This window comes from Bubalus bubalis, chromosome X (assembly GCF_019923935.1).
Source record: "Bubalus bubalis isolate 160015118507 breed Murrah chromosome X, NDDB_SH_1, whole genome shotgun sequence".
Taxonomy (NCBI): Eukaryota; Metazoa; Chordata; class Mammalia; order Artiodactyla; family Bovidae; genus Bubalus; species Bubalus bubalis.
In genome coordinates, this window is record NC_059181.1 from 127,690,687 (window position 1) to 127,709,917 (window position 19,231).

General features: G+C 40.8%; 1 pseudogene; it reads right to left on the bottom strand.

Annotated features, from left to right (window-relative positions):
- Positions 1–11,915: 11,915 nt before the first annotated feature.
- On the bottom strand, positions 11,916–12,213 carry LOC102394302 (annotated as a pseudogene).
- Between the last annotated feature and the right edge of the window lie 7,018 nt (positions 12,214–19,231).

The following is a 19,231-nucleotide window of genomic DNA, read 5'->3' on the forward strand; positions in this document are numbered from 1 at the left end:
ATTAATTTGACCATTCTGGGTCTTCTGCCTTTACATATAAATTTTAGGATCAGTTTGTCAATTTCTCCAAGATAACTTGCTGGAATTTTGATTGGGATTGTGTTTAATCTATAGATCAAGTTGGGAAGAACTTACTTCTTAACATTATCAAGTCTTCCTATCCATAAATGTAGAATATCTCTTCATTTATTCAGCTCTACTTTTGACTTCTTACATCAGAGTTTTATAGTTTTCCGCATATAGATATTGAGATATTGCATATATTTTCTTAGGTTTATACACAAGTATCTCAGTTTTGAGGTGCTAATATAAATGGTGTGTAGGGTTTTGTTTTTAAGGTTAAGCTTTTAAAAATATATATATTTATTTTTATTTATTTGTCTTTGATGGGTCTCAGACATGGCATGCAGAATCTTTAGTTGCTGCACGTGGGATCTAGTTCCCTGACCAGGGATTGAACCCAGGCCCCCTGCATTGGGAGCGCAGAGTCTTAGCCATTGAACTAAGAGGGAAGTCCCATACCTTTTAAATTGTCTACAGTTCGTGAATATCCTTTTCTGTTTGTTTTTTTTTTTAATTCTTTTTTCTCTTTGCTTATCATTTTGGGATATTTCCATTGTCATATTGGGATGTTTCTATTTTTTTTATCTTTTACCTCACTGATTTTTACCTGCCTCATCCAGTCTTTTGATAAACCCATCAAAGATATTTTTCATTTCTGTCACAGTATTTTTGATTTCTAGGTTTTCCTTTTGATTCTTTCTTAGAGTTTTTATCTCCAGCTTACATTACTCATCTGTTCTTGTATCTTGTCCACTTTTTTCATTACAACCCTTAGTATATTAGTCATAGTTATTTTAAGTTCTAGATTCAATAATTACAAAAATCTCTGCCATATTTTAGTCTGGCTCGGATGCCTGCTTTCTCTCTTTTGAATGTTTCTTTTTATTTTTAGCATGCCTTGTAAATTTTTGTTGAAAGCCAGTCATGATGTATTGGATAAAAGAACTGAAGTAGATATATTTTTCTTGTGAGGTTTTTTTTGGTGTGTGTTTATTTGGCTAGGAATTAGACTGTGTTTACTGTTAGTGCTAGGTGTCAGAGGCTAAAATTTCCACTAGTATCCTTATTCATCTCCCCTGTCATCTTTGCATTTCCTTAGAGGCTTCTTTTTTTTTTTTAATATTTATTTATTACTATTTGGCTGTGGTGGGATCTTTGATGGATCATGGGGGATCTTTTTATTGTGGTGCTTGGGCTCAATAGTTGTGGTACTCAGGCTTAGCTGCCTTGAGACATGGGGGATCTTAGTTCCCTGACCAGGGATCAAACCTGCATCCCCTGCATTGCAAGGTGGATTCTTAACCACTGGACCACTGGGGAAGTTCCTAGAGGCTTCTTCTTAAACAGAGACAGAGCTTGCAGTTCTTTCAGCTGTAATCCACTTTTATTATACAGGAGCACTATTGATGTGGTGGTAAGCTTAGGGGCAGGGGAAGCAGTCTGTAGTCCTATGATTGGATCTCAGTCTTTTAGTGAGCCTGTATCCCTGAACTGTGACCTTTACAAGTGCTTCTCAACTTTCACACCCTTCCCTTTAGCAGAGACAAGAAAGCTAGAAGGAGCTTGAATTGGGTATTTCCCTGCCTCCTGGTCAGCTCAGCTTTGGCAAAACCCAAGGATCTAACAGAAGCAGAAGTGATTAAGAAGAGGTGGCAAGAATGCAAAGAAGAACTAGGCAAAAAAGATGTTAATAACCCAGATAAACCACAATGGTGTGGTCATTCACGTAGAGCCAGACATCCTGAAATGTGAAGTCAAGTATGCTTTAGGAAGCATTACTACAAACAGCTAGGTGATGGAATTCCAGCTGAGCTATTTCAAATCCTAAAGTCAATGCTATTAAAGTGCTGCACTCAATCTTTCAGCTCAAAATCCTACAAGCTAGGCTTCAGCAGTATATGAACCAAGAACTTCCAGATGTACAAGCTGAATTTAGAAAAGGCAGAAAAATGAGAGATCAAATTGCCAAAACTCACTGGATCATAGAAACAGCAAGGAGATTTCAGAAAAACATCTACTTCTGCTTCCCTGGTGGCTCAGATAGTAAAGAGTCTGCCTGCAGTGTGGGAGACCTGGCTTCAATTCCTGGGTCAGGAAGATCCCCTGGAGAAGGAAATGGAAAACTACTCCAGTATACTTGCCTGGAAAATCCCATGGATGGAGGAGCCTGGCAGTCTACAGCCCATGGTGTCCCAAAGAGTTGGACATGACTGAGTGACTTCACTTTCACTGCTTCAGTGATCACACTAAAGCCTTTGACTGGGTGGATCATAACAAACTGTGGAAAATTCTTATAGATGGGAATACCAGACCACCTTACTTGTCTCCTGAGAAACCTGTATGCAGGTCAAGAAGCAACAGTTAGAATTGGACATAGAACACCTGACTGGTTCAAAATTGTGAAAGGAGTATGTCAAGGCTGTATATTGTCACTGTGCTTATTTAACTTACATGCAGAGTACATCATGTGAAATGCCGAGCTGGATGAATCACAAACTGGAATCAAGGTTGCTGGGAGAAATATCAACAACCTTAGATATGCAGGGACTTCCCTGGTGGCTCAGACAGTAAAGAATTTGCCTGGAGTGTGGAAGACCTGGGTTTGATTCCTGGTTTGGGAAGATTCCCTGGAGGAAGGCATGGCAACCCACTCCGGCATTCTTGCCTGGACAATCTCCATAGACAGAGGAGCCTGGTGGGCTACAGTCCTTGTGGTCGCAAAGAGTTGGACATGACTGAGGGACTACGCACAGATATGCAGATGACACCACTCTAATGGCAGAAAGCGAAGAGGAACTAAAGAGCCTCTTGATGAGGGTGAAAAGAGGCTCAAAGAGGAGAGTGGAAAAGCTGGCTTAAAACACAACATTCAAAAAACTAAGATCGTGGCATCTGGTCCCATCACTTCATGGCAAATAGATGGGGAAACAATGGAAGCAGTGACACACTTTATTTTCTTTGGCTCCAAAATTACTGCAGATGGTCACTACAGCCATGAAAGATGCTTGCTTCTTGAACGGAAAGCTATGACAAATCTAGACAGCATATTAAAAAGCAAAGACATCACTTTGCCAACAAAGGTCTGTATAGTCTCCAAACTATGGTTTTTACAGTAGTCATGTACAGATGTGAGAGTTAGACCATAAAGAAGTCTGAACACCGAAGAACTGATGCTTTCGAATTGTGGTGCTGGAGAAGACTCTTGAGAGTCCCTTGGACTGCAAGGAGATCAAACCAGTCAATTGTAAAGGAGATCAGTCCTGAATATTCATTGGAAGGACTGATACTGAAGCTGAGACTCCAATACTTTGGCCACATGATGCGAAGAACTGACTCACTGGAAAAAACCCTGAAGCTGGGAAAGACTGAAGGCAGGAGGAGAAGGGGAGGACAGAAGATGAGATGGTTGGATGGCATCACTGACTCGATGGACATGAGTTTGAGCAAGGTCTAGGAGTTGGTGATGGACAGGGAAGCCTGGCATGCTGCAGTCTATGGGGTGGCAAAGAGTCAAACACGACTGAGTGACTGAACGGAACTGAGGCAATGGAGAAAAAAAGAAAAAAGAGCTCTGGGGACTTCCCTGGTGGTCCAGTGGCTAAGACTCCTCACTCCCAATGCAGGGTGCCCCAGGTTCAACCCCTGTTTGGGGAACTAGAGTCCACATGCCACAACTAAAGATTCCTTCATGCCGCAACTAAGATCAAAGATCCTGCATGCCACAACTAAGACCTGAGGCAGCCAAATAAATAAATTAAAATAAAAAGAGCTCTGTTGCTTGTCCTTGTGATGAGGGCTGTGGAAGGAGATGTAAGGAACGCACTTGCACATGAACCTGAGTCCTGTTTCTCTTTTCTCCTATAAAACCCAGCTGGCCAGAGCCATCTTCTTGTACCCTTCTGACTGCTATCCAGAGGCAGTGCCGAGGTGCCAGCCTGCCTCAATACTCAGCTCCCTAACCCAGATCAGTAGCTCTGGGCCCAGCTGTTGACATAGATTTCTTTTTCCTCTGGAGCTTCCTTTTCCACTTACTATGAAAACACACCCTTTGTTTCATCCTTTGTGTCTTTTGTTCAAGGGAGAGGTGGACAGAGACTTACTTTTCTTTGGGTCTTACCTATCTCATCTTTCCCCCTAGATCAAGATTCTTGGACCTGAAATAGGAGGACCTTATGCTAAAGAACCTGCAGTTCTCATAACAGCTCTAATTTTGTCTGGGGCCTGTGCTTCAAACAGTCTAGGCATATCAGTTATGTATCCATGTCTGAATGCCACCATGTCAGTGTCTGGTGCCCCTTGATTTTGAAAGTGAGAGTATATGTAAGAGGTGTGTTTTGTACGTCTAGAGTCTAAAATATTGGTATGTTGGGGCTTCCCTGGTGGCTCAGTGGTAAAGAATCTGCCTGGCAATGCAGGGGACATGAAGATCCCACATGCCATGTGCCACAACTATTGAGCCTGTGCTCTAGAGCCCAAGAGTCTCAGGCCTTAGAGCCCATGTTCCACAACAAGAAAAGCCACCGCAGAGAAGCCCGTGCATTGCAACTAGAGAGTAGCCCCCACTCCTCGCAACTAGAGAAAGCCCTGCACGGCAATGAAGACCCAGCACAGCTCAAAATAAATTTATAAATTAATTTTTAAAATAGTAAAAGATTGGCATGTAAATATTGGACATTTACCTGCAGACCTACCCTTTGTGTGGTGATGGTGGGGGGTGGGTATGTGGATACAGCTCATTGCCGTTGAAAATTATATTTATACCATCACACCAAATGTTCCTGCCCCATAGCTTCATGCTGATGTCTGAGAAGGAGCAAGTGTGACATTGATCAAGGCAAATCATAAATTATAAATTTCAAAATGAATATTAATTCCCTAGTGATAATTTCGGGGCACTGGTTCAGTGGTAAAGAATCCACCTGCCAAGGCAGGAGACTCAGGTTCGATCCCTGGGTTGGGAAGGTCCCCTGTAGAAGGGAAATGGCAACCCACTCGAGTATTCCTGTCTGGGAAACCACGGACAGAGGAAGGAGCCTGGGGGCTACAGTCCATGGGGTTGCAAAAGAGCCGGACACAACTTAGCAACTAAACAACAACAATGACAGTTTCCATGCTGTTATATTAATATTACTTTCTTCAAAAAGCTAATTCACTGTAAGCTCAGGGCTGGCTCTTGGTCATGCATCGTGCCAGTGGTTGACAGACTTGGCTTTGCAAGGAGATTTCGAGAAATGAGGGCTGTTGTAGTGGAAGCACACTTGGGCTTTTGTGCTCCTGCTGCTGCTGCTGCTGCTGCATCGCTTCAGTCATGTCTGACTCTGTGCGATCCCATAGACAGCAGCCCACCAGGCTCCGCCGTCCTTGGGATTCTCCAGGCAAGAACACTGGAGTGGGTTGCCATTTCCTTCTCCAATGCATGAAAGTGAAAAGTGAAAGTGAAGTCGCTCAGTCCTGTCCGACCCTCAGTGACCCCATGGACTGCAGCCTACCATGTGGAGGGTACAAATTGCATCCTTCTCAGGACCTGAAACTGTGGACACCAGGAGGCCAAATGCCTCTGCAGGGGAGGTTGATTACTTTTCCTAGAGATAAAATGACTCAGTGATCAGGCTTTGGTGGGAGCTTTGAGTCTGAATGGGCACTGGTCATACTGGATGATACAAGACCCAGCAGACAGCATGGCCTCCGAGAGGCTGGCCTTCTCTGGGATGAACTCTGTGCTTTCTTGGGCTGGCCACTCCACTGCTCTGGGCCTGTGTCCCAAATCTGTAAAATGAAGGGTATGAACTGATGACCCTTGCAGTGTGGAGACCACCAGGGTTTCTTCCTTTAAGGTGGGTACAGAAAACAAAGGCACTTTGCTTGGAAGAGCCACAGGATCCAATGGGACTGGTTCTCTGTGATTGATTATTACTGAAGGGCTCTGGGAATATTTGTCTCATTTGTCAAATGAAGATATCTTTTTGTTTTAAATTTCTTATTTTATATTGGAGTATAGTTGATTAACAATGTTGTGATAGTTTCAGGTGTACAGCAAAATGAATCGGTTATACCCGAAATGAAGAAATCTCGCGTGAGGGTTACACAAAGGAAAATGAGAATATGCCTGCTGAGAAAAACGACCTGGCTGATACAGGGCAACTAAGCCTGTGCACCACAACTACTGAGCTCACAAGCCACAACTACTGAAGCCCATGAGCTCTAGACCCTGTGCTCCCCAACAAGAGAAGCCACCCCAGTGAGAAGCCTGCACACCACAGCTAGAGAGTAGCCCCCGCTTGACACAACTAGAGCAAAGCTCACAAAGCAAAGAAGACCCAGCAGAGCCAAATATATAAAATTATTTAAAAATTTCTCTTAAAAACAACCTGGCTTTCATTCATGTTGATGTATGACAGAAATCAAACCAATACTACAAAACAATAATCAATCAATTAAAAATAAATAAATATTAACAAAGAAAAAGAAAACAACCTGGCTGAGGCAAGGATTCCCTCTCATTGGGACACCCTAGTGCTTTGGTTTAACAAAAGGAAGTGTAAGGAAAGTCTCCAATGAATCCCAAAGTGAAAGTAATGTCAGGCAGCATTCTTAGGATGAAGGTTATGTAATGAGGGTTATGTTGTCATAGTAACTGACTCCTGAGGTGTCCACTCAAGGTTTTCAAAACCCCAGTCCATGTCGTGGGCTACACGAAGTCAAATGAGACCAACTGGGCTTACCAGTCAGGAAATCCAGTGAAAAACTCTATTTCAGCTCCACTTCCAGGATTCCAACATTTCCTAGAGGGATCACGTCAGCACCAAATGATTGCCTGGTAAAACAGTGCTTCCTGTATGTGCTCAGTTGTTGTTCAGTCATGTCTGACTCTTTGTGACCCCATGGACTGTAGCCCGCCAGGCTCCTCTGTCCATGGGATTCTCCAGGCCAGAATACTGGAATGGGTTGCTATTTCCTTCTAAAGGGGATCTTCCCAACCTAGAGATTGAACCCACATCTCCTGCGTTGGCAGGCGGATTCTCTGCCATTGAGCCACATGGGAAGCCAGGATGCTGGGGGAGGATACAACCCTTAATCTGTTCTTTGCTGGTGTGTCACTCAGTTTGGTTTAGAACAGTTTATGCGCTCAGAGCTGCCCAATTATAAGCCCAACACCCCATGATCAGAACTCAGGTGCTGCTACTGCTAAGTCACTTCAGTCGTGTCTGACTCTGTGCGACCCCATAGACGGCAGCCCACCAGGCTCCCCTGTCCCTGGGGTTCTCCAGGCAGGAACACTGGAGTGGGTTGCCATTTCCTTCTCCAATGCATGAAAGTGAAAAGTGAAAGTGAGGTTGCTTAGTCATGTCTGACTCCTAGCGACCCCATGGACTGAGGCCTACCAGGCTCCTCTGTCTATGGGGCTCTCCAGGCAAGAGTACTGGAGTGGGGTGCCATTGCCTTCTCCGGAACTCAGGTAAGTATACTTCTATTCTTAAAAAAAAAATAACACCTCAGAACAAACTCCATTCCCCTTCTTTGTATACATTTAAGGTAACTCTTTATTTGAAAATTCACTTTTCACAGCTGTCTTGAAGGAGATGTATTATTGGATGTGAAATAACCTTAGAAGCTTTAGAAAGCAAGATATAAAGTTTTTTAAAGTACTTTTTAGATTATTGTAAGATGCTGAAACTACTCCTGTCTTTCCGAGATTGTTTACAGCTTTTCAGCCAAGAGTAACCTCAAGAAAGACCACCGATCTTGAGTAAACCTATTTGATGGTAGCCGGTGTTAAAGACTGGAGAGGGCAATGGCACCCCACTCCAGTACTCTTGCCTGGCAATTCGGAGGAGCCTGGTGGGCTGCAGTCCATGGGGTTTCTAGGAGTTGGACACGACTGAGCGACTTCACTTTCACTTTTCACTTTCATGCATTGGAGAAGGAAATGGCAACCCACTCCAGTGTTCTTGCCTGGAGAATCCCAGGGACGGGGGAGCCTCGTGGGCTGCTGTCTATGGGGTCGCACAGAGTCAGACACGACTGAAGTGATTTAGCAGCAGCAGCAGCAGTGTTAAAGACTGTTTTTACAAATCAGTGTTAATTTCCTTATATTAAAAGAATTAATTTATTTACCTTTGTGGTATTTGAAGTACACATTAAGAGAAATGCTTTTTTGTAGGACTCGTTTTAAAAGACCTGTCCATTTTAGACCTTAGACTGAGGAGAAATTACTCTCTGTAGCAATGTTTTGGATATTTCCTCTGCTTCATCTCGTCATCCTGCCTTAATTCTTCTGGAACCAAGAAGAAGTAGAGATGCATTAAAAATAGTATATTTGTCTTTTTAAAACCTGTCAGTTATGGAGAAGGGTATCGGCTATTCTTCCAGGTAGTCTGAGTCTTTGCAAGTGTGTCAGACTAGGTATGTGTATTAACTGCAGGATCTGTGCTGAATTCTGTCTGACTTCCAGTCTCTGTATGGCAAAGCCACCTGCTCAACTGTCAACAAAGACTAGCAGGGTTCAGAATTTGGTCTGATAGTGTCCGGTGGCTTTTGTTTGTACAAGATGCTGTAGTTGTATTTTTGAAGTTTGAGGAATCTGATGTTTAAAAAGAAGGTCAGCAGTCAATACTCAGAATTGAGAAATTCTGTTTGCAAAAACATCTGGTGAGGATGGCAACGTGCGCACACTAGGGCCCAGGTGTTCCTCTCTCCCAACAGAGGCTGGGCCTCAGGGTGCACTCCCCTCCTCTCTGTGCAGAAGGCCCACATCACACACAACCACGGTGCTGATGTCTGACACACAGCCACAAGTGCAAAGGGAGAGAAGAGAGAAGTGAAAGTAGTGGAAGCACAGCCTAAAGCACATGCTTTCCCCCCCAAAACAGAGCCTCTCTTTCCACTGGGAGCATCCAAGCTGTGAAACTGGTCTGGGATGAACCCTTGTGAGAGGAAATTCCAATGTAATCAAGGCACTTTATCTCAGCAATCACTTCACAGTAGGACCTCAGTGTTCACAATTAAACACATTAAACAGAAACCACCTTAAAGAATTGATGCTTTTGAACTGTGGTGTTGGAGAAGACTCTTGAGAGTCCCTTGGACAGCAAGGAGATCAAACCAGTCAATCCTAAAGGAAATCAGTCCTGAGGATGAGATGGTTGTATGGCAACACTGACTCGATGGACATGAGTTTGAGCAAGCTCTGAGAGCTGGTGATGGACAGGGAAGCCTGGCGTGCTGCAGTCCATGGGGTCACAAAGAGTCAGACATGACTGAGCGACTAAACTGAACTGAACTGAACATTAAAGAAGCCTTGCACTGCTCTGAGCCAAGGTTGTACTGAGAACTTAATGCTTTTTAAAAAGTGGGCCTGAGGACGCTACTTGGGAAGCTGTTCTTCTTCCTTTGCACAGCACTAAACCAAAATAATCCATTTTGGTGTTGAATTAGCAGGAATCAAGGTTCTCTCAAGGAAGATAATACATTTGAAGGTGTGATTGCTTTTGAGGAGGGTGCAATATGCCTCACTGTCCTTATGGGGTCTCCTCTGTGTTGCCTTTGAGGCAGCAGAACCCGTGTGGCAGGACTCCCATTCCCCCATCTTCTCTCCAGAGAGGACAGTGAACAGAATTTGGAGCATTTGGGATGAATGCTCGGCTGCCACCTTCCCATGAATCCCTGTAATGTAGCCTCTTAGGAAGCTTCCCTTGTGTCCAGCATTGGGCTGAATGTTTAAATTACCATGGGTGGGACTCTACCCTGCCTGGAAATACACTGTTCTCTCACTGGGGACTCATCCCACCCCATCTTGCATGTGCATGCAATACCAAAGTGTGAGGGTGAGGATGGGATAATGGAAGGTGGAGGAAAAAAAAAGTATAAGTCAGTATAAACATACCTTGGGTACTTGGAAAACTTTTATCATGCACACAAGCTCACTGCCAATGACTGGGGAATGGCACCTCCTGATAGGAGGCCTCCTTGCCATTCTGCGTGAATGACATTCCCTTAGAAATTCCCATCTGTTCACACTTAACCCCATTTGACTCACAAAAACAAAGATGCTGAGAATTCACCTCTTTATTGAAAAACACAAAAATGTGCCCTACTTTAAAGTGGGGCACTGATGTTTTGCATTTATTCACCTCATTTAACAGGCATTTGGTGAAGTGCTCTTGGTACTGTGCTGTGCATAATGGGAACCTGGCAGAAAAATACTTCAGAAAAACTGTCATAGAGACCATATCTTAGTCATGAGGGACTACAGCATGGTCGCAGGTGACAGGGGATGATTCTGGGCCAACCTCGGCCTGGTCAGAGGGACACAAGGGCAGAGGAGGCATGGATGGCACAGGCCACCTGCATGACAGTGGCTCCAGAAGAGCCCTTCTCCAATCGGGCTCCAGAACAAGGATGGGATTACAGGGCCCATCCGAGATTATGCCCACAGGGGGCCTGAGGGGGGAGGCATATTTCTGAACATTAATGCCCTCTGACGTCTCCTCCCCTTGCCCCTCATATTCTTAAACCAAACCTTCAATTAGAGAGGAAAACAGGGATTGGTTTACTATATTGAGCAATTTATGTCATAGTAACCACTCCCCCACACACAACATGTCACTGTTTTTTTCTTCTTTTATAATTGAGTTTTTATTGGTTGTTTTGAGGATCACGACACAGACATTTCAGTTAGTACACAATTCTTCACATACGTACCCGAAATTGAAAAAATCATGTAATTGTGATTCTTAACAGTTATTCCAGTGACTTTCCAGCTTAAAATTTGGAGCACATTTTCCTTAACAGGGTATCAAGTACCAATTATCTTCAAATATTGATATATTCTGTTATATCATACATCCCACTGATTCACAATTTAATATCATATACACTACATACTCAAACTGTCAATCGTTGACAGCACATTAACCAAGTTACTAGGAAACCTGAACTACCACGACCAAAGATATTATAGAGAGCACAAAATTCTGACCAGGAGAGCCAAGATCAAGGAGTAGTTTGCTGTAGGAAATAATTCTACCAAAACAATATGGGAAGAGAAGTAATTTAAAGTTTCAAGATATTAAATGCACAACTGACTCCAAATTGCCATTTAGTATGCTTTTGTATTATAGGATATAAAAGCTACCCCCATGTATGGAATGTTAAGCTGACACCCAAGACAATCAAAGCTTCCCATATCCAATATCCCACTATTTTCTGGTTGTACCAAAAAATAAACAATGAACAAATGTCATGTATGGATGTGAGAGTTGGACTATCAAGAAAGCTGAGCGCAAAAGAATTGATGCTTTTGAACTGTAGTGTTGGAGACGACTCTCGAGAGTCCCTTGGACTGCAGGGAGATCCAACCAGTCCATCCTAAAGGAGATCAGTCCTGGGTGTTCATTGGAAGGACCGATGTTAAAGCTGAAATTCCAATATTTTGGCCACCTGATGCGAAGAGCTGACTCATTTGAAAAGACTGTGATGCTGGGAAAGATTGAGGGCAGGAGGAGAAGGGGATGACAGAGGATGAGATGGTTGGACGACATCACTGACTCGATGGCCATGGGTTTGGGTGGACTCTGAGAGTTCGTGCTGGACAGAGAGGCCTGGCATGCTGCGGTTCATGGGGTCGCAAAGAGTCGGACACAACTGAGTGACTGAACTGAACTGAACTGACTGAAATGATTTCACCTATTTAAAAAAAAGCATTTACACTTAAAAAATGGGATGAGGTGGGATTTCCTCCTTTTTAAAAATGTTTCAGAGCTACTAAAAAACTTGCATTTACAAAATAGTTGATAAAAATATTCCTCTGGATTGTACAAGAAGGGACCACTGACCGGACTGGGTGTGCTGTATTAATCAGACTTGGCTTCTTTTTCTGCTTCATCAGAGGTTGGGCTCTCCTCAATTTTAGTCTCTCCATTTTCTGCAGGTAAGTCTTCTTTAGTCTCTTGGTTGGCCACTTCCACCTGTTTTCCCTTTGCTCCTCTTTTCCTTTTTGTTTGCATTTTTTTGTCTGAAGATTTATCCTTTCCCGCAGCCTTTTTTGGCTTCCATTTTTGCAGGAGCCGGTTTAGCTGACAACCTCGCCGATCTCCTCTGGGGCTCGTCCTTCACTGCCCCCTCTGCGGAGCTGACCTACCTCTTGGGCATCCTGGTGGCGGGGCAGGCGAGAGCTGGGAGCCTGAGGGCTGCGGCGCGCCAAGAGCCTTCACGAGACCTAGTAGCCTGACTGCTGCCATGCTTCCCGCTGCCCACTAGGAGAAGCTGTTTCTTTCTTTCTTTCTTTTTTGAGAAGCTGTTTCTTTATTGATAAAATATCTTAGGAAAGTTTCCACCACAGCCCCGTTCCCTTCTGTTTACCATTAGTGAGTGCTAAGTGTCAAGCTTCCCGATAACCAGATGTCTTTCGGCTTCCACTTTTGCTTCCACTTTTGCTTCCACTTTTGCCTTCCACTTTTTCCTCCCACTCTGAACACTCCTTAGTGGTTTTTCCAGCTCTTAGATGCTAGTCCAGCTGATGGATTACACGCAGTCCTTTCTGTTAATGCTATGTCTGGTAAAGGATGGAGAAATGTAACTTGACAGTGCATCCTCAGTGGTCCAACATGCAGAGCATGTAAAACACTGAGGACATGCTTAGTAGAGTTAAGTAACATACTTCATTTGGGCTTTTTTAAAAAAAATATAATTAAAATAAAGTATTTCCCCCAAACATTCTAGATAGACGATGCCCTTTCCCACAAAGTTTACTAAATATAGATAAATATGGTTAGCAAAATCATCTCTCTCACTTACTAGTAACTTCATTAATGCCTCAGCTTCCTGAAGTATAAATGGGAATATTGACAACAATTTCAGCGTAGATTTTGTTTTCAATTAAATGAAGCAGACCGTCTAAAATCCAAGGACATTGCTTAGCAGTCTAAGGAACATACTTAATTTTTTTTTTTTTTTTTTCTTTTTCAGAAGAATGAGTTGAAATCGAGATTTTCCCCCAATAATCTGGACCGACAATGCACTTTCCCACAAAGTTTCCTAAGTGTAGATCTGTACACTCACCGAAAAGCATCACTTTCCCTTTCTAGTAACTTCATTAATACCTCTGGGCCTCAGTTTCCTCATCTATAAAATGGGAACGTTGATTCCACCTTCTGTGTAGTTTTTCTTTTGCATTAAATGCAGGCAAGCAGGTAAAACAAGACAGACTTTGCTTGGTAGATCTAAGTATCATACCTAATTTTGTTTTTTTTTCTAATAGAAGGAGTTGACATGGAGCTTCTTTCACCAGCAATCTACAGACAGTGCCATTTCTGCAAATTTTACTGTGTCCATAAATATGCTCACCATATACCATCTCTTTCACTTATTACGAACTTCCTTAATGCCACTGTGCCTCAGTTTACTCATCTATAAAATGGGAGTGCTTTTTTTAAAATTAAACGAAACAGAGCATATGACACATCCAGGATGTTACTTAGAAGATCTAAGTAAAATACTTCATTTCTTTTTTTTAGAAGAGACAGTTGAAATTGAGTTTTTTTCTTCAACAATCTAGATAGACAGTGCCCTTTTCCACAAAGTTGATTGAGTGTAGATAAATACACTCTCAAAGACATCATCCGTTTCACTCCTTGAAACTTCATTACTGCCTCTGTGCCTCAGTTTCCTCATCTGTAAAATGGGAATATTGACCACACCTTCCGTGTCGATTTTCTGTTGAATTACATGAAGCTTAACATGTAAAACACCCGCCATTGCTTAGGAGACCTAACTTACATACATAGTATTGTTTTTTTTTTTTTCTTTTAAGAGTGTTAAAATCTTTATTTTTACCCCACAGCCTTGTAGATTTTCTTTTACCTGAATCTTATTTTTCATTAAATGAAACAGAGCATGTAAAATACGCAGGACATGCTTAGTAGAGTTAAGTAAAATACTGAATGCTTTTAAGAGAATTGAAATTGAGTTTTTCCCCCCAAAATCTAACAGACAATGCACTTATCAACAAAGTTTAATAAGTATAGATAATTAGGCTCACCGATACATCATCTTTCACCTACTAATTACTTTCTTAAAGCCTCTGCGCCTCAGTTTCCTCATATATAAAATGGCAATGTTGATAACACTACTCGTAGATTTTCTTTTCGATTAAATGAAGAGGCGCATGCAAAACAACCAGCTCATTGCTTAGAGGGTCTAAGCAACTCACTAAATTTTTTTTTAATACAGAGAATTGAAATTGGGTTTTTTCCCCAACACGCTAGCCAGACAATGTCCTTTCCCACACAGTTTACTAAATAGATAAACACACTCAACAAAAAGCATGTATTTCCCCAACTAGTAACGACAGTAAGGTCTCTGTGTCTCAGTTTTCCTCATCTATCAAATGGGAATGTTGATAACACCTTCCTCGTGCATTTTCTTTGTAATTAAATGAAGCAGAGCATGTAAAACACTGAGGACATGCTGAGTAGAGTAACATACTTCATTTGGGCTTTTTTAAAAATAGAATAGAAATCAAGTTTTTCCCCCAAACATTCTAGATAGACGATGCCCTTTCCCACAAAGTTTACTACATATAGATAAATACGGTTAGCAAAAGCATCTGTCTCACTTACTAGCAAATTCATTAATGCCTCAGCTTCCTGAAGTATAAATGGGAATATTGACAACAATTTCAGCGTAGATTTTGTTTTCAATTAAATGAAGCAGACCGTCTAAAATCCAAGGACATTGCTTAGCAGTCTAAGGAACATACTTAATTTTGTTTTTTTTTTTTTTTTTTTCTTTTTCAGAAGAATGAGTTGAAATCGAGATTTTCCCCCAATAATCTGGACCGACAATGCACTTTCCCACAAAGTTTCCTAAGTGTAGATCTGTACACTCACCGAAAAGCATCACTTTCCCTTTCTAGTAACTTCATTAATACCTCTGGGCCTCAGTTTCCTCATCTATAAAATGGGAACGTTGATTCCACCTTCTGTGTAGTTTTTCTTTTGCATTAAATGCAGGCAAGCAGGTAAAACAAGACAGACTTTGCTTGGTAGATCTAAGTATCATACCTAATTTTGTTTTTTTTCTAATAGAAGGAGTTGACATGGAGCTTCTTTCACCAGCAATCTACAGACAGTGCCATTTCTGCAAATTTTACTGTGTCCATAAATATGCTCACCATATACCATCTCTTTCACTTATTACGAACTTCCTTAATGCCACTGTGCCTCAGTTTACTCATCTATAAAATGGGAGTGCTTTTTTTAAAATTAAACGAAACAGAGCATATGACACATCCAGGATGTTACTTAGAAGATCTAAGTAAAATACTTCATTTCTTTTTTTTAGAAGAGACAGTTGAAATTGAGTTTTTTTCTTCAACAATCTAGATAGACAGTGCCCTTTTCCACAAAGTTGATTGAGTGTAGATAAATACACTCTCAAAGACATCATCCGTTTCACTCCTTGAAACTTCATTACTGCCTCTGTGCCTCAGTTTCCTCATCTGCAAAATGGGAATATTGACCACACCTTCCGTGTCGATTTTCTGTTGAATTACATGAAGCTTAACATGTAAAACACCCGCCATTGCTTAGGAGACCTAACTTACATACATAGTATTGTTTTTTTTTTTCTTTTAAGAGTGTTAAAATCTTTATTTTTACCCCACAGCCTTGTAGATTTTCTTTTACCTGAATCTTATTTTTCATTAAATGAAACAGAGCATGTAAAATACGCAGGACATGCTTAGTAGAGTTAAGTAAAATACTGAATGTTTTTAAGAGAATTGAAATTGAGTTTTTTCCCCCCAAAATCTAACAGACAATGCACTTATCAACAAAGTTTAATAAGTATAGATAATTAGGCTCACCGATACATCATCTTTCACCTACTAATTACTTTCTTAAAGCCTCTGCGCCTCAGTTTCCTCATATATAAAATGGCAATGTTGATAACACTACTCGTAGATTTTCTTTTCGATTAAATGAAGAGGCGCATGCAAAACAACCAGCTCATTGCTTAGAAGGTCTAAGCAACTCACTAAATTTTTTTTTAATACAGAGAATTGAAATTGGGTTTTTTCCCCAACACGCTAGCCAGACAATGTCCTTTCCCACACAGTTTACTAAATAGATAAACACACTCAACAAAAAGCATGTATTTCCCCAACTAGTAACGACAGTAAGGTCTCTGTGTCTCAGTTTTCCGCATCTATCAAATGGGAATGTTGATAACACCTTCCTCGTGCATTTTCTTTGTAATTAAATGAAGCAGAGCATGTAAAACACTGAGGACATGCTGAGTAGAGTAACATACTTCATTTGGGCTTTTTTAAAAATAGAATAGAAATCAAGTTTTTCCCCCAAACATTCTAGATAGACGATGCCCTTTCCCACAAAGTTTACTACATATAGATAAATACGGTTAGCAAAAGCATCTCTCTCACTTACTAGCAAATTCATTAATGCCTCAGCTTCCTGAAGTATAAATGGGAATATTGACAACAATTTCAGCGTAGATTTTGTTTTCAATTAAATGAAGCAGACCGTCTAAAATCCAAGGACATTGCTTAGCAGTCTAAGGAACATACTTAATTTTTTTTTTTTTTTTTTTTCAGAAGAATGAGTTGAAATCGAGATTTTCCCCCAATAATCTGGACCGACAATGCACTTTCCCACAAAGTTTCCTAAGTGTAGATCTGTACACTCACCGAAAAGCATCTCTTTCCCTTTCTAGTAACTTCATTAATACCTCTGGGCCTCAGTTTCCTCATCTATAAAATGGGAACGTTGATTCCACCTTCTGTGTAGTTTTTCTTTTGCATTAAATGCAGGCAAGCAGGTAAAACAAGACAGACTTTGCTTGGTAGATCTAAGTATCATACCTAATTTTGTTTTTTTTCTAATAGAAGGAGTTGACATGGAGCTTCTTTCACCAGCAATCTACAGACAGTGCCATTTCTGCAAATTTTACTGTGTCCATAAATATGCTCACCATATACCATCTCTTTCACTTATTACGAACTTCCTTAATGCCACTGTGCCTCAGTTTACTCATCTATAAAATGGGAGTGCTTTTTTTAAAATTAAACGAAACAGAGCATATGACACATCCAGGATGTTACTTAGAAGATCTAAGTAAAATACTTCATTTCTTTTTTTTAGAAGAGACAGTTGAAATTGAGTTTTTTTCTTCAACAATCTAGATAGACAGTGCCCTTTTCCACAAAGTTGATTGAGTGTAGATAAATACACTCTCAAAGACATCATCCGTTTCACTCCTTGAAACTTCATTACTGCCTCTGTGCCTCAGTTTCCTCATCTGTAAAATGGGAATATTGACCACACCTTCCGTGTCGATTTTCTGTTGAATTACATGAAGCTTAACATGTAAAACACCCGCCATTGCTTAGGAGACCTAACTTACATACATAGTATTGTTTTTTTTTTTTCTTTTAAGAGTGTTAAAATCTTTATTTTTACCCCACAGCCTTGTAGATTTTCTTTTACCTGAATCTTATTTTTCATTAAATGAAACAGAGCATGTAAAATACGCAGGACATGCTTAGTAGAGTTAAGTAAAATACTGAATGCTTTTAAGAGAATTGAAATTGAGTTTTTCCCCCCAAAATCTAACAGACAATGCACTTATCAACAAAGTTTAATAAGTATAGATAATTAGGCTCACCGATACATCATCTTTCACCTACTAATTACTTTCTTAAAGCCTCTGCGCCTCAGTTTCCTCATATATAAAATGGCAATGTTGATAACACTACTCGTAGATTTTCTTTTCGATTAAATGAAGAGGCGCATGCAAAACAACCAGCTCATTGCTTAGAGGGTCTAAGCAACTCACTAAATTTTTTTTTAATACAGAGAATTGAAATTGGGTTTTTTCCCCAACACGCTAGCCAGACAATGTCCTTTCCCACACAGTTTACTAAATAGATAAACACACTCAACAAAAAGCATGTATTTCCCCAACTAGTAACGACAGTAAGGTCTCTGTGTCTCAGTTTTCCTCATCTATCAAATGGGAATGTTGATAACACCTTCCTCGTGCATTTTCTTTGTAATTAAATGAAGCAGAGCATGTAAAACACTGAGGACATGCTGAGTAGAGTAACATACTTCATTTGGGCTTTTTTAAAAATAGAATAGAAATCAAGTTTTTCCCCCAAACATTCTAGATAGACGATGCCCTTTCCCACAAAGTTTACTACATATAGATAAATACGGTTAGCAAAAGCATCTGTCTCACTTACTAGCAAATTCATTAATGCCTCAGCTTCCTGAAGTATAAATGGGAATATTGACAACAATTTCAGCGTAGATTTTGTTTTCAATTAAATGAAGCAGACCGTCTAAAATCCAAGGACATTGCTTAGCAGTCTAAGGAACATACTTAATTTTGTTTTTTTTTTTTTTTTTTTTCTTTTTCAGAAGAATGAGTTGAAATCGAGATTTTCCCCCAATAATCTGGACCGACAATGCACTTTCCCACAAAGTTTCCTAAGTGTAGATCTGTACACTCACCGAAAAGCATCACTTTCCCTTTCTAGTAACTTCATTAATACCTCTGGGCCTCAGTTTCCTCATCTATAAAATGGGAACGTTGATTCCACCTTCTGTGTAGTTTTTCTTTTGCATTAAATGCAGGCAAGCAGGTAAAACAAGACAGACTTTGCTTGGTAGATCTAAGTATCATACCTAATTTTGTTTTTTTTCTAATAGAAGGAGTTGACATGGAGCTTCTTTCACCAGCAATCTACAGACAGTGCCATTTCTGCAAATTTTACTGTGTCCATAAATATGCTCACCATATACCATCTCTTTCACTTATTACGAACTTCCTTAATGCCACTGTGCCTCAGTTTACTCATCTATAAAATGGGAGTGCTTTTTTTAAAATTAAACGAAACAGAGCATATGACACATCCAGGATGTTACTTAGAAGATCTAAGTAAAATACTTCATTTCTTTTTTTTAGAAGAGACAGTTGAAATTGAGTTTTTTTCTTCAACAATCTAGATAGACAGTGCCCTTTTCCACAAAGTTGATTGAGTGTAGATAAATACACTCTCAAAGACATCATCCGTTTCACTCCTTGAAACTTCATTACTGCCTCTGTGCCTCAGTTTCCTCATCTGCAAAATGGGAATATTGACCAC